At 38.9% G+C, this 17,540-nt stretch overlaps 1 pseudogene; it reads left to right on the top strand.

The window, feature by feature from the left end:
• The first annotated feature begins 339 nt into the window (after positions 1–339).
• LOC124803891 lies at positions 340–457 on the top strand (annotated as a pseudogene).
• Positions 458–17,540: the final 17,083 nt, after the last annotated feature.

Below are 17,540 nucleotides of genomic sequence, written 5' to 3'. Positions count from 1 at the left end.
CCGTCAACTCTGGTAAAGTACATATTTGACGTGGTAACGTATCGAGGCCCTCTTCTATTCCTTCTATAGCGTTTACAGACTTAAATTTCAGAACACTGGGCTTCATAGCACATTGAATTTTTAGTCAGAAATCATGCACAACTCTGCAGTCGTAATCATATGTGTACTCTCGTACACCTGTGGGATAAAGGCCGGCAGCTGTGGCCGAGCGGTTCTAGGCGCTTCAGTCCGGAACCACGCTGCTGCTACAGTCACAGGTTCGAATCCTGCCTCGGGCATGGATATGTGTGTGATGTCCTTAGGTTAGTTAGGTTTAAGTAGTCCTAAGTCTAGGGGACTGGCAGCGGCCTTGTCGCAGTGGATACACCGGTTCCCGTCAGATCACCGAAGTTAAGCGCTGTCGGGCGTGACCGGCACTTAGATGGGTGACCATCCGGGCCGCCATGAGCTGTTGGCATTTTTCTGGGTGCACTCAGCCTCGTGATGCCGACTGAGGAGCTACTCGACCGAATGGTAGCGGCTCCGGTCAAAGAAAACCATCATAACGACCGGGAGACCGGTGTGCTGACCACACGCCCCTCCTGTCCGCATCCTCAGCTGAGGATGACACGGCGGTCGGATGGTCCCGGTGGGTCACATGTGGTCTGATGACGGAGTGCTAAGTCTAGGGGACTGATGGCCTCAGATGTTAGGTCCCATAGTGCTTGGCGCCATTTGTAGGATAAAGTTACTTGTTCAAAATGTTCAAATGTGTGTGAAATCTTATGGGCTTAACTACTAAGGTCATCAGTCCCTAAGCTTACACACTATTTAACCTAAATTATCCTATAGACAAACACACACACCCATACCCGAGGGAGGACTCGAACATCCGCCGGGATCTGCCGCACAGTCCATGACTGCAGCGCCTTAGAGTTACTTGTTACTGTAGTGTGTTCCAACGTTAACATAATATCATTTTATAAATGATAGAGCGCAGCAGTCATTCGTCCTTTTTTTGCAGGTTTTATTACGCAAATCCATATTTCGGCTAGTGCCTAACCATTATCAATGCACTATTTTTTAATCTCGATGTACGTTAGTTCCCTGTTGTATTCAAAGAACTCTGACTGAAGCCTGATCAACAGGGAACTAACATGCATCGAGATTAAAAAATAGAATTTTTTAATCTCGATGCATGTTAGTTCCCTGTTGTTGATAATGACTAGGCACTAGCCGAAATCTGGATTTGTGTAACAAAACCTGCAAAAAAAAACAAAAAAAAAGAAAGGACGACTGATTGCTGCGCTCTATCATTTATAAATTACATAACAGTCGCTGTGTGCACCTACTTTCCTAATGGAAGGTAACTTGATGAACATAATATAATTTACCGGACGGAGTGGCCGTGCCGTTCTAGGCGTTACAGTCTGGAACCGAGCGACTGCTACGGTCGCAGGTCCGAATCCTTCTTCGGGCATGCATGTGTGTGAGGTCCTTAGGTTAGTTAGGTTTAATTAGTTCTAAGTTCTAGGCGACTGATGACCTCAGATGTTAATTCCCATAGTGCTCAGAGCCATTTGAGCCATAATATAATTTTATGTACCTAAACATAATAGATCGTTGAAATTATATCTTTTTGGAATATTTCATGTTCTGTACTGAATTACAGTGGTTGGTCAGGTATTCTGAGACTAGTACCATACGAAAATACACTCACCCCTAACATATAAAATATTAGTTTACTTCATTACGACAAAGAAAATTAAAATTTCTTAACTTTGTACAATCCATGTCCATAGGAATGTCATGAATATTTACAATCGTCTCTAAACTGATTCAGACAAAATTCAAGTCTCTTACTCAGAGTACATTTAACAATAACTTCCACAATGAGTTCTGCCTAACACATTATCACACAGGTGATGTACTAGAAGACGATACTGTTGTCTTATTCGATGATCGTTGGTTGGGCGGTCTTGTGCTCAGTCGTAAGCAAGCGAGCGGTTCCGGCGAAACGTTTGTAGGCGTGGCTGCGCCGGTGTCGGTCATTCGTCCATGCGGCATCCACCGATTACCTCTTCTTGTGATTGAGTTGCGAAGTATACAGTGTCAAAATGGACACAGAACAGAGCTAAAGCTCAATCCATCCAAAATCCAAGCCGAACTGCTTGGTCAGTCTTGGGTCATTGGCCCTAAAGGTCGGGAATTCCCACCATTTTTAATCCTAAATGAGAGAAATAACAACTTATCTCTCTCAGAAAAGCATCTATGAGTATTAAAATATGAAAATTTAAATTGCACTGAGAATGTATCTGCTATGTGCAAGAATGCTTCAGCAACTCTCCATGCTGTACAAAAATATAAAAATCCTTCCTTCTTGAACAGAGAAAGAAACTTATACATGTGCCTCTAATTTTTTCATTACACCGATGTTGCAATGAAAGGATTTCCTCAGGGAAACACACGGCGCCTGGAACTGGTTATGATCACCTTCGTTCATTAATACGTTATGTTCGACTCTTTGACCATATTTCACCATCATATGCACGGCCATCCTGGCTACGTGCGGACAGGGACAGAGATTTCCATACACGTCATCTCCTCTATTGTCTTACCAACGTACACTGCCCCTCATATCTCTCTGCGACGTCAACCCTCTTGTCTGAATAACATGGCAGAAACATCACCTCCCATCGCAGTAAAATCCCTTCCGTCCTACTTGATCACTCAGCCACTTTCTCGGCACTCTTTTCAGTAGCAGTCCTAGTCTGAAATAACCTCCGTCATTGTATTATGGAACTGACTAACATTTCCACCATCAAACAGATACTTAACGATATATCTACTGAGATAACAATAATAAGTACCATGGCCCCTCTGCACACTCGGTACTTCTTTGCATCCTTCATCCAAACTATATTTACCTCCTTTCCCAGTTTTCTTAGCTAGTGCAGTCTCCTAAAATTTTCTTTGCTGTATTAGAAAATAAGTATTTTAATTCTTTTATATTTACCGCTATTGTTATTATTATGATTATTATTATTATTATTATTATTATTATTTCTTCCCTTTCTCAGACGTTATGTCTGGTTAGAAATGGAAAGTGAAGCGGACCTTGATCAAGCGTGAATTCCTTTTAACTGTACGGTATATGTTACATTGCATTTAGGAACTTTCGGGTAATTGAACATGTATCAATAATTACAGATTTCTGTAGTTGTATATATACGTTTGGATGTAGCTGTATTGCTTGATGTACTGGTGGATATTGTGTGGTATGACTCCTGTAGTTGATAGTATAATTGGTATGATCTCAACTTTATCCTGATGCCACATGTCCTTGACTTCCCCAGCCAGTTGGATGTATTTTTCAATTTTTTCTCCTGTTTTCTTCTGTATATTTTTTGTATTGGGTATGGATATTTCGATTAGTTGTGTTAATTTCTTCTTTTTATTGGTGAGTATGATGTCAGGTTTGTTATGTGGCGTTGTTTTATCTGTTATAATCGTTCTGTTCCAGTATAATTTGTATTCATCATTCACCAGTATATTTTGTGGTGCATACTTGTTTGTGGGGACGCGTTGTTTTATTAATTTATGTTGTATGGCAAGTTGTTGTTGTATTATTTTTGCTGCATTGTCATGTCTTCTGGGGTATTCTGTATTTGCTAGTATTGTACATCCGCTTGTGATGTGACGTACTGTTTCTGTTTGCTGTTTGCAGAGTCTGCATTTATCTGTTGTGGTATTGGGATCTTTAATAATATGCTTGCTGTAATATCTGGTGTTTATTGTTTGATCCTGTATTGCAATCATGAATCCTTCTGTCTCACTGTATATATTGCCTTTTCTTAGCCATGTGTTGGATGCGTCTTGATTGATGTGTGGCTGTGTTAGATGATACGGGTGCTTGCCTTGTAGTGTTTTCTTTTTCCAATTTACTTTCTTCGTATCTGTTGATGTTATGTAATCTAAAGGGTTGTAGAAGTGGTTATGAAATTGCAATGGTGTAGCCAATGTATTTATATGAGTGATTGCTTTGTGTATTTTGCTAGTTTCTGCTCATTCTAGAAAGAATTTTCTTAAATTGTCTACCTGTCCATAATGTAGGTTTTTTATGTCGATAAATCCCCTTCCTCCTTCCTTTCTGCTTAATGTGAATCTTTCTGTTGCTGAATGTATGTGATGTATTCTATATTTGTGGCATTGTGATCGTGTAAGTGTATTGAGTGCTTCTAGGTCTGTGTTACTCCATTTCACTACTCCAAATGAGTAGGTCAATATTGGTATAGCATAAGTATATATAGCTTTTGTCTTGTTTCTTGCTGTCAATACTGTTTTCAATATTTTTGTTAGTCTTTGTCTATATTTTTCTATTAGTTCTTCTTTAATATTTGTATTATCTATTCCTATTTTTTGTCTGTATCCTAGATATTTATAAGCATCTGTTTTTTCCATCGCTTCTATGCAGTCACTGTGATTATCACATACGTAATCTTCTTGTTTAGTGAGTTTTCCCTTGACTATGCCATTTTTCTTACATTTGTCTGTTCCAAAAGCCATATTTATATCATTGCTGAATAATTCTGTTACCTTTAGTAATTGGTTGAGTTGTTGATTTGTTGCTGCCAGTAGTTTTAGATCATCCATGTATAGCAAATGTGTGATTTTGTGTTCGTATATTCCAGTAATATTATATCCATAATTTGTATTATTTAGCAAGTTGGATAGTGGGTTCAGAGCAAGGCAGAACCAGAAAGGACTTAATGAGTCTCCTTGGTATATTCCACGCTTAATCTGTACTGGCTGTGATGTGATATTACTTGAATTTGTTTCGGTATTAAGTGTGGTTTTCCAATTTTTCATTACTATGTTTAGGAACTGTATCAGTTCAGGATCTACTTTGTATATTTCCAATATTTGTAATAACCATGAGTGGGGTACACTATCAAAAGCTTTTTGGTAATCAATGTATGCGTAGTGTAGCGACCTTTGTTTAGTTTTAGCTTGATATGTCACTTCTGCATCTATTATCAGTTGCTCTTTACATCCTCGTGCTCCTTTGCAGCAGCCTTTTTGTTCTTCATTTATGATTTTGTTCGGTGTTGTATGTGTCATTAATTTCTGTTTAATCACTGAAGTTAATATTTTGTATATTGTTGGTAGGCATGTTATGGGGCGATATTTAGCTGGGTTCGCTGTGTCTGCTTGATCTTTAGGTTTCAGATATGTTATTCCGTGTGTAAGTGTATCAGGGAATGTGTATGGGTCTGCAATGTAACTGTTAAATAATTTAGTTAGATATGAATGTGTTGAGGTGAACTTCTTTAACCAGAAATTTGCTATTTTATCTTTTCCAGGGGCTTTCCAATTGTGAGTAGAATTAATTCCTCGGGTGACTTCATGTTGCAAAATTATCACTTCAGGCATTTGTGGTATCATCTTGTATGAGTCTTTTTCTGCTTGTATCCACTGTGCAAGTCTGTTATGTTGTACCGGGTTTGACCATATGTTGCTCCAGAAGTGTTCCATGTCTGTTATGTTTGGTGGATTGTTTATTTTAATGTGTGTGTTATCTATTGTCTGGTAAAATTTCTTTTGGTTTGTGTTGAATGTTTGGTTTTGTTTCCATCTATTTTCACTTTTTTTGTATCTTCTGAGTCGTTTGGCTAATGCTTGTAATTTCTGCTTCTTTTCGTCTAATTGCTCTGTTGCTTCTTGTTGTGAGATTTTACCTCACCTTTTTAGTTTTTTTTCCGCGATTTCATTTCTTATAAATTGTGTTAGCTGTCCGATGTCTTTTCTCAGTTTTTCTATTTTGATCTGTAGCCTGTGTTGCCATGCTGGTTTTGTTGGTTTCTTCTGTGTGTTGGTTGGTTCTGGTCTCTGCCTAGTGTGTTATTTAGTGTAGTGAGTGCTCCTATATAAACCAGTAGTTGTAACTCTTCCATAGTTGTGTTTTCATTTATTTTGTTGTGTATGATTGTGTTGATAGTTTTTATTGTTGTTTCGACTTGTGGGTTATTTGGTGGTCTATGCAAGAATGGTCTAATGTCTGTATTTGTGTCTTTGTATTCTATATATGTTAGCTGAAATTTTTCTTCTATATCTAACATCTGTGTCACTTTGTGTTCTATTTGTGCTTGTTCTGGTGGCTGTCTTAAGATTTCGTTTTCCTCTGATTGTTTAATTGGTGCATGTTGTTCTTTGTTTGTTTGCTCTGGGATGTTTGAGTCCATTACTGTATTTTCTTCTTCTTCTGATTGCACATTATTTTGTTCCAGTATTTGTTGTACTTGTTGTTTGATGTTTTCTAATTCTGACTGGAGTATCCTGTTATTTTTGATTATTACACAGATCTGATCAGCTAGTCTTTGTTCTGTTAAAAATTTTAATTCTGGGTATCTGGTAATAAATGTTGTGTATACTTGTGATCTGTATCCAGTTGTGTTGGTTCCTAAGTTCGTTGCCTGGTAATAACAGAACATGAGGTGTCGGTTAACTTCATCAGACCATATCATCCTCTGTCTATGTTTTCCTTCTAGGGTGGTTGCAGGAAGCATGTCCTGCAAAACACCTCTATTTGGATTTAAATCATTTTCCGTGTGGCTAGCAGTGTCGTTACCATTGTCGACGGGCATAGGGTTCAAGCGTCGTCCCCGACCATGACATCGCTTGCCCGAGGCTTCATTAGTTCTGTCCTGAACCAACTAATCACACTAAAACGAAGGTTAGCCCTATTAGTGTTTTGTTCTTTTCGTCGCATTTTACGACTGGCAGAACATACCACAGGGATTATTATTATTATTATTATCTTCACTTTCTCAGACGTTAAGTCCGGTTAAAAATGGAGTGACGCGGACCTTGATCAAGCGTCACTTCCTTTTAACTGTACGGTATGTGTTATATTGCATTTAGGAACTTTCGGGTAATTGAACATGTATCAATAATTACGGATTTCTGTAGTTGTATATATATGTTTGGATGTAGCTGTATTGCATTGATGTACTGGTGGATATTGTGTGGTATGACTCCTGTAGTTGATAGTATAATTGGTATGATGTCAACTTTATTCTGATGCCACATGTCTTTGACTTCCTCACCCAGTTGGATGTATCTTTCAATTTTTTCTCCTGTTTTCTATTGTATATTTGTTGTATTGGGTATGGATATTTCGATTAGTTGTGTTAATTTCTTCTTTTTATTGGTGAGTATGATGTCAGGTTTGTTATGTGGCGTTGTTTTATCTGTTATAATCGTTCTGTTCCAGTATAATTTGTATTCATCATTCTCCAGTACATTTTGTGGTGTATCCTTGTATCTAGGAACGGGTTGTTTTAAAAGTTTATGTTGTAAGGCAAGCTGTTGATGTTTTATTTTTGCGACATTGTCATGTCTTCTGGGGTATTCTGTATTTGCTAGTATTGTACATCCGCTTGTGATGTTGTGACTGTTTCTATTTGTTGTTTACAAAGTCTGCATTTATCCGTTGTGGTATTGGGATCTTTAATAATATGCTTGCTGTAATACCTGGTGTTTATTGTTTGATCCTGTATTGCAATCATGAATCCTTCTGTCTCACTGTATATATTGCCTTTTCTTAGCCATGTGTTGGATGCGTCTTGATCGATGTGTGGCTGCGTTAGATGATACGGGTGCTTGCCATGAAGTGTTTTCTTTTTCCAATTTACTTTCTTCGTATCTGTTGATGTTATGTGATCTAAAGGGTTGTAGAAGTGGTTATGAAATTGCAGTGGTGTAGCCGATGTATTTATATGAGTGATTACCTTGTGTATTTTGCTAGTTTCTGCTCGTTCTAGAAAGAATTTTCTTAAATTGTCTACCTGTCCATAATGTAGGTTTTTTATGTCGATAAATCCCCTTCCTCCTTCCTTTCTGCTTAATGTGAATCTTTCTGTTGCTGAATGTATGTGATGTATTCTATATTTGTGGCATTGTGATCGTGTAAGTGTATTGAGTGCTTCTAGGTCTGTGTTACTCCATTTCACTACTCCAAATGCGTAGGTCAATATTGGAATGACATAAGTATTTATAGCTTTTGTCTTGTTTCTTGCTGTCAATTCTGTTTTCAGTATTTTTTTTAGTCTTTGTCTATGTTTTTCTTTTAGTTCTTCTTTAATATTTGTATTATCTATTCCTATTTTTTGTCTGTATCCTAGATATTTATAGGCATCCTTTTTTTCCATCGCTTCTATGCAGTCGCTGTGGTTATCCAATATGTAATCTTCTTGTTTAGTGTGTTTTCCCTTGACTATGCTATTTTTCTTACATTTGTCTGTTCCAAAAGCCGTACTTATATCATTGCTGAATCCTTCTGTTATCTTTACTAATTGGTTGAGTTGTTGATTTGTTGCTGCCAGTAGTTAGATCATCCATGTATAGCAAATGTGTGACTTTGTGTGGGTATGTTCCAGTAATATTATATCCATAATTTGTATTATTTAGCATGTTGGATAGTGGGTTCAGAGCAAGGCAGAACCAGAAAGACTTAATGAGTCTCCTTGGTATATTCCACGCTTAATCTGTATTGGCTGTGATGTGATATTGAGAGGCACCCACTTGCCTTTCTCATACTGTGGCATCAAGCAGTCAGGCCTGCAAGATGTGTGGTTTGCCAAGCGAGTGGAATCTTCCTTAAATTTATCGAGCAACATGAATTCTCGTATCTTACTATTTAGTTACAAATTATCCTCCTGTATGAATAATACGCAACGGAAACACGCATCTGACTATCAGTGATTTATAGAACTCTGACTGTACACTACGCACTGGCAATACCACATTTACCTTTTGTCTTTGATTTAACGGCTTTTATATAAATTCGGGACATTACGATAACATACAATTTAATGAAAAAGGCCACCAATCTCTTTCTTTTCACTATTTGATTTATTCCTAAACACACAAATTCTACAACCTACAACAAAATCACATGAGAAATTCCGCCCAGTGGGCATGGCTTTACGTTAGTGAATCTCTATACTATGGTCTCGTAATCTATTTACCGCAACAGTGCACTCCCTGGATCGGATGGTGGATCTTTTATTATACCTCACACTTCGCCTCTCACAATAATCCTCACGAAACTTTCCTCCAGATCGAGCGATACAGAAGGAACAGGCATACCCACAAATCTTTCGAAACTACCTTGCTACTCCCATGCAAAACACACATACCCAAATTACAAGACATACACAACACAACAATATGAAATATTACACAAAGAACGGTTACAACTTCATCACTTTCCGCTTTCCCACTTCAATCAATATTTATCCCAGTTTCACACGACACTGCCCCACTTTGTAATTCTACTTTCCTACTGTGAACTCTGGAGATAAACGCACGTCTTCCTGTGCAATGCAAGCCAAGTGGCGTTGCTGGAAAAACGGCCGACTCACCTTGATTCTCTCTCAGAGTTTAAATTCAGCGTCACACGGAATGATATTTCTTAAATACTTCAACTTATGATACACACGCTATTTCTTAAATATTTCAGCTTATTGTACACACGCTATTAATTCTTAAATATTTCAGCTTATTGTACACACGCTATTAATTCTTAAATATTTCAGCTTAAGCTCACGGAAGTATCTCAACTTATAACTACACGTGGGCTCTTTGTGACCGTTGGTTTACTACAATCCCCTTAAAATTACCTGCCTCACTTTGTAATTTTCCCCACAAAAGGTCCTGTGAAAGAGAAAGTATTAATTCTAACTACTCTTAAATATTCCACATCCATACCATGCCTCCACTCTTTCATCACGGAGCACAACAAAAAAACAGGTCTTTACAGCAGAAGGTTCAGCGGCAGAGTGCTGAAACATGGCCGTATTCTGATTCTCTCGCACCTCTCTCGAAGTGGGAGAAGCACCTTGCTACCTTATTGGTCAGCCACATTTCAGACGCTCAAAGCTCTGGTAACTTCCATCTCTTTGGTCTCACCCAAGGTAGCCAAAGGATCGACTCAAAGATGATCATATATTCCGATTCACTATCTGTGGTTAGCAGACGACCATACATTCATTCCTTTCACAGATCTCACCAAACTGGATGTAGGGATTTATTTTGAGGGAGTGCACATGTGATCAATTAAATAAATAAATTGTCATTCTTTCCCACACTGGTATCCGGCTTTGCTGTGTTAATTGAACTTGAGTTACTTTTACACAAAAATGTGTTGTTCTGACAAGAATTTCGTACCTATTTTCAATGTTGGGCGGTACTGTACCCTTTCACCACCGGCTACCCATGCAGAAAAAAATGGCACGGTACTATCCTTGCAATGCGAGGGTAGTTCCGAACATTTTTTTTTTTTTTTTTTTTTTTTAGAAAACTGTATTAAAACAAACGTAGCAATTCATCAAAATAACCAGGAGGAGACCTTAGCCCCTGGTGACCTCAAATTGACGCACAAATGTTGTTACTTTACCAAATTGGCAGTTGTTGCATTATTGTACTCTCCACAATCCGGAGTAACGTACACATACAAATTTACAACAATCTACATGACAAATAAAACATCACATCATAGAAATGAAAAAATAATCTTGAGATAAAATTTTGCTTTAGTTACTGGGATCTTCGTTATTTTTATGAGTAATCCAAATTTCAATAATTCTAAAACAAATAAAAAATACTTTCTCTGGTGTCACACATATAGACGACAAGAACTTGCCTTTCGACTAGCCTTCGTTACACTTTAATGTGAAATGTCACCACTGTGATAATAAAAATAAGTGGCTTCAGTCAAAACACCAACAAGATTATTACTATGGACGACATCAAAATACATCAGTTAATTCCGATATTTGTTGTGCAATGCAAACTCTTGTCCCCTGTGACAATCTTACTGATCAATGCTACATGAACCGCTACGTTAGTATTACGCCACTGGCTTATAATTAGAGCATCATTGTACCAAATATTCTAATAAACCTGCTACGTGAACTAGATAACCCAGAACAGACAAAAAACAAACACTAACTATTCTAAACACAAATGTTGATGAAATACAATTACACTTGCTGTCCCTTCAGGAATGAAACACATAAAAAAAACATTTACACAATTACAAATACATTATTCCCTATCTTGCGAGTCACACGGAAACCTTTCATTCTGTGATTTTCTTGGGGTCAAAAAGTTGCTGATAGTTTTCCTAGAACCACTGTCTCGGTGCCAAAGCTCTCCCATGGTTACCCAGACGAAAGTCTTTGAGTCACTCAAATCGGCATTTTGAACACGCACTGAACAGTAAACTGTATCTCACATTAAACACAAATGTCATAGTCACTGTCAGAGTACCATCCACACGAATCTGTTCGTCCAAAAAAATGGCCCTACAACTACTATTACCCACGGTTCTGTCCTTTCAGTTCATGGTGTAATTAAAAGTCGTAAGTTTCAACAAACAGCACTTATTCCCGCACCAGTTCAAGAAATGTCTCCTACTACAGACGCAAATGTCAATGTCCCACTCTAGTTTCTTGCCTTCATACAATAATTGTTCACCAAACGACAACTGTCCTCTAAGTATACCAAGTGTCCCACATGCAATTCACAAAGCACACTTAACAAGTCACTGCCAAAAGTTTATGGATCCCACCATTCAGTGGTCAAGACAAAACAAAACGATCGTCCTGTCTGCTAAAGACAAAATCTTTTCCACCACTCACAACGTGGAAACACCAGTCCTTCACTTTCCACATTATGAAAAGTCGCAATCATCTTGTTTCACGGCTCCACAGTCCAGTACTAGTTATTAGCTGCTGGTAAAAAAAATGCTCGCCGGGCTCTGCCGCGCCTCGTCCATTCTGCAGTAGCGCCGCTGCGCGCGCCGTTGAGCAGAAGAAACCACCCGCTGTTGCTTCCGCGGGATACCTCCCCCAGTCGCAAGGGTGGCGGAACTCATGAATGGCCAGTGGTACGTGCGTGTCGCCCCAGGCCGTTGACCTGCTGTAGCGGGCGCGTGGAGTGTACCCCGTCCGACAGTGGAGTGGGGAGTGCCGCGGCTCTGTCGCCTGTCGCCATGGCATCGTCAGCTCGGCCCGCTAGCGGTATGGGCGTTACGACACCCAATCAGTTAGCCTTCCGTGCATCTCGCAACATTACAGACAAAAGGAAATTCTTACATTAAAATTATACACCCTAGTTTTCTACACATACAACATCAACATTTATCTCTTTTCTATAGACAGCCCACACTCGTGCTATTCATTGTACCTGTCGTCCCTCATACAAAACATGAAAGTGTAAAAAAAAAACAAAAGGAATAATAAACAATCTATACAGCTCATAATTACAACATCAAATAGTAGGCTACTCTAACATCCTATCACAGTGAAAGTATTAGAAACTTTATCCTAAAACTACAATATACAATGAACTTTTGTGCTTGTGACACACTGAAATTAATACCCCTTGAAAGTGTTCTAACAAAAAAATAAGAATAATCTACATAGCTCACAATTACCTACCACAGGTTATTAAATATTAAACTACTTTAACATCCTAACACAACAAACATTTTTAGAAACTGATGACTCTAAATCTACAACATACAATGCACCTTTGTGCTTGTGACAGATTGAAATTAATACCACTTGAAAGTGTTCTAACAAAAAAAATAAGAAATAATCTATGCAGCTCACAATTACCTACCACAGGTTATTAAATATTAAACTACTTTAACCTCCTAACACAAACATTTTAGAAACTGGTGACTCTATATCTACAACATACAATGCACCCTTGTGTTTGTGACAGACTGAAATTAGTATCTCTTCATACATTTTACATTTTATTATATATAACAACATTTCTAGGACATGTATGAACCATCCACATGATGTCTAATCCTGACCTGCCATCGAGGTTCATCCAAATCAAACAATACACAATAATGTTTTAGTTACAGATCGGTAGCATCTCCTTTACAGGAGTATGCGCATTGATCACCCTACTCTACGACTCTCACTCACCAGACATCACATTTTCCTTCTCATTCAATCCATTAATACACTAACAGAATAGGTCTAGAAGTCAGTTAACCTTAACACCACCACACTCACGACAACATACCATACCTTTGCTCCCTTATACTCAACCACATAACACATGAAGCTGTTCCGGAGATAGCTTTCCAGTCTCCGAATTCGTCCTTTCACTCTGGCACCTCTCTCCATCGGCTTACCTCCGCATTCACTTCATGCTAAATATCAACTTAGAATTGCGACATTTCATCTAAGAAACAAAAATACACAAATTATTCAACCTGCAAAATAACTGTACACATTCTTGGTACCGTTTTGATTAGTTATCCTGGTACCAGGCTTCAACAACAACAACAATAAATATTATTTTTGCCAAATCGCAAATGTTATGCTAAGAATTAGATCTTACACTTATATTACATCTTACGTCAGTGTTCCACAACGTTCACCATCTGGATCTCATACTCCCTTTATGTCCTTTCACATTGTGCAGTTGTCCTCATCTCTTCATTCGTATTTCGGCTCTCCGTCCGTCCATTACTCCATCATTTCCTGGTCTTCCTTCGCCATTCGCATCAATCTCTATTGCAGCATACACAGGTCTCTCTGTAACATACATCTAAGACATCTCCACATTATTCAATTCTACTCACCTTTATTTACCACTGTTTCATCACGTCGAATCTCTATCTATTAATCACACTGCTTCGCGTCGCTTCTTCCCTTACCTATCACCTTTATCCACTACTATTTATCACGTCGCTTCTCTATCTACCATCTTTATTCCCTCATAAATCATCACGTCGTTTCTGCTTGATCCTTATTCATACGACAAAAAATACGTACATACACCACTCTGTCGACTCCTGTTCATGACTCATTTGACCAGTCTATTCCGTCATACTTCCTGACATCCCGCCTGAAAATTCTTATGTTCGATTTGACCCTGCACAACGTTACACACCACAAATAAATACACTGACTATCTACCATAAATTGCCTACTTTAGATCTATCCTTAACTTTTCCATAATTTGATGTTAGAAATGTGATGAAGCCCACGAGACTGTTTTCCCTTGATCGTCTCAATCAGTACAGCATTTTCATGGACAATCCGCCTCGCTGTGAATGGTCCACTATAAAGAATTTGCTAGTTAGGAATCTAAGCTTACATGAAAATTAAATGTATGCAGAGAATATACAAGCTGGGAGAAATGGGACAGCCCAAGTGTTAGAAACTTTGGTGCTAGTAGCCTCTTTCACTAACACCAGAATCCGAACAACCATACACAGCACCTAATTATAACTGTCACCACGACTATGACATACTATAGATCAGATGGCATCTAATTTAAAAACTTCGATCACATTACTGATGTTACCTGTAACTGCAGTATAAACATACCCTATTCCATACAGATCACAATGTTTACTTTTTACATTACGTGTTAAGTACCTGCAATAGTAAAATCGCAGTAATTATACTGGACTCCTTGGCATTATTACATAACATTTTAGCAACTGGTTTCTTTGAAGAAACAGTTCTTTTACTTTACAGTTCGAAATAAAAATTTGCAAATTTTGCTCTGAGAGACCAGCCTAACAGATGCCATTACTGGTGTTTTACTCTCTGATCAGAAGTATGGTATTTGCATTCCTACATATCAGTAGAGTATGTCTGCTACATAGACAATTTTCAGTGCCAGCTGCATGTGTTTTAAGGCAAGATGCTAAGGGCTGATATGTTGGATTTGTTTCTCCTATCCATCAATCTATTACGACAAGAAAGAAATACCAGGATTCCATGCTCTCCTGTCATTCTGATAGTTTCTGCCGTTCCTATCCTCGACTCTGTCTGACCTATGAGTCGTGTCTCCGTTCACGATATTGCTCTCATTACCCAATTCTTGTAACAAGTGCTGAAATGACGCAGAATCGTCTAAGCCTCTGCCTGCTATCACTATATCTCTGCGCAATTTCACTGGCAACTTCGCTCTACAGATCCTAATGAGCTCCCCAGGTTCGTATGTCACATCCAAATACCTATTTCGTCTAAGGATTTCCTGATAGCACGACACTGGATCTCTTATACCACCTTCGTTACCATTTCGCATCATCAATATGCTTTGCGTAACCTGGTCCTGCTTACTTTGCGACCAGAATTCATTTAAATAGCTACTACAGTCTTTAATAACTTCCTGCATTTTCGCTCTAGCCTCGTCCCTCAAATGGTTATACACAAACTTCGTTTTGAGGAGCAGTCCCCACGATGAAGGTAATGAATCTTGAAATTGAGACAGCCTTGGACTATACCCAGTTGAGTCTACCACCTGTTTTATCCGACACAACCGTTCTTCTGACTCTGTGAATTCGTCTTGCTCTTTCTGCCTATTTTCGCTTTTCGAGTTTATCTCAATCTCCCTCTCCACTCTACCTGGTGATGTGTCACCTTCGCTGCTGCACGCTAATTGCAACTGTGCTAGTTCTTCACTATGTTTCCTACTTATTACTAATTCCGCCTCTTTAAGCTGTATAGCGATTGTATCTCCCCCTGGTTGGCATAAACTTCTCGCTGCGTACTGTCAGAGCCTGTCTCGCCTCTTATACTAATCTTTTCTACCTCTGCACTAATCGTATTCATTCTGACCACAACTTCTTTGATTCGCTCATCCGGCAACACGTCCCTACGTTCTGTAATATCGCTCTCTATTGCCCTTATTCGTACCTCCAAATTATTGGCTTTTTCTTTCACAGCATCCTGTACTTGCTTCGACGCACCCAGATTCTCCTCCCCCTCATCTAACCGATTATTAACTGCGGGCAGACGCTCATTGATAACTGCGTGTAGCTTCCTCATTGCCTCTTTATTTCCCTTATCAATTGCCTCCAATCTTTCCTTATTTGCTTCCAATCTCTCCTTAGTCTCCCTATCTCTCTCCTTAGCCTCCCTATCTCTCTCCTTATTCTCCCTATCTCTCTCCTTATTCTCCCTATCTCTCTCCTTATTATCTCTACTGATTGCTTCTAATCTTTCGTTAGTTGCTTCAAATCTTTCCTTAGTCTCCCTATTCATCGCTTTATTATCTCTACTCATCGCTTCTAATCTTTCGTTAGTCTCCCTACTCATCGCTTGTAAAAACTGCAGTATCACATCGTTATTTCCTACTTTCGACGCGCTCACCTCGTTCGCCTGAGAAACGGTAGCTTCGCTAAGGGTAGCTTCACTTTCACTGAATACCTGACCTAGTCCCGAGCCCGCGTCGTCGGGAAAAGCCCGCGTTTGTGGACAAAGCCCGCCGCATAAAGGTTCCCCTTGCAGCGGTCCACTGAACAATACAGCCCCTTCGGAGCGTTTATCTTTCTCGCTCATTAACCCATGGTCAACAGCTACTTCCTGCTGCACTGCTACGTCCACCCCAGAATCGCTATTCTCCATGGTGGCTACACTTTTCGACTGCGACCTAGTTACTACGGACATTACGCAAAAAAAAATTATGAAACGATCTTCCAGCCTTGTGCGATATAGCAATTAATTACATAAAATAAAATAAAAGATCCTCACCAATCCAGAAAGAATTTGCAAACAGAAAAAATTTTACTTCTTAACGCTATCACAATACATTCCATAAAAAAAATCTTAACAGCAAACCCTAACAACAAAATATCCTAACAAAAACGATCCTGGCAAAGGAATCCTGGCAACAAATTAAATATCCAGGTAACAAAATTATCGTGGCAAAAAACGGAATCCTGGCAACAAATTAAATATCCTGGTAACAAAATTATCGTGGCAAAAAACGGAATCCTGGCAACAAATTAAATATCCAGGTAAAATTATCGTGGCAAAAAATGGAATCCTGGCAACAAATTAAATACCCAGGTAACAAAATTATCGTGGCAAAAAAAAAAAACGGAATCCTGGCAGGGTCGAAATTATGAGAGGCACCCACTTGCCTTTCTCATACTGTGGCATCAAGCAGTCAGGCCTGCAAGATGTGTGGTTTGCCAAGCGAGTGGAATCTTCCTTAAATTTATCGAGCAACATGAATTCTCGTATCTTACTATTTAGTTACAAATTATCCTCCTGTATGAATAATACGCAACGGAAACACGCATCTGACTATCAGTGATTTATAGAACTCTGACTGTACACTACGCACTGGCAATACCACATTTACCTTTTGTCTTTGATTTAACGGCTTTTATATAAATTCGGGACATTACGATAACATACAATTTAATGAAAAAGGCCACCAATCTCTTTCTTTTCACTATTTGATTTATTCCTAAACACACAAATTCTACAACCTACAACAAAATCACATGAGAAATTCCGCCCAGTGGGCATGGCTTTACGTTAGTGAATCTCTATACTATGGTCTCGTAATCTATTTACCGCAACAGTGCACTCCCTGGATCGGATGGTGGATCTTTTATTATACCTCACACTTCGCCTCTCACAATAATCCTCACGAAACTTTCCTCCAGATCGAGCGATACAGAAGGAACAGGCATACCCACAAATCTTTCGAAACTACCT

This window comes from Schistocerca piceifrons, chromosome 6 (genome assembly GCF_021461385.2).
Source record: "Schistocerca piceifrons isolate TAMUIC-IGC-003096 chromosome 6, iqSchPice1.1, whole genome shotgun sequence".
Classification (NCBI taxonomy): Eukaryota; Metazoa; Arthropoda; class Insecta; order Orthoptera; family Acrididae; genus Schistocerca; species Schistocerca piceifrons.
This window is presented reverse-complemented; position numbering and strand designations above follow the sequence as displayed.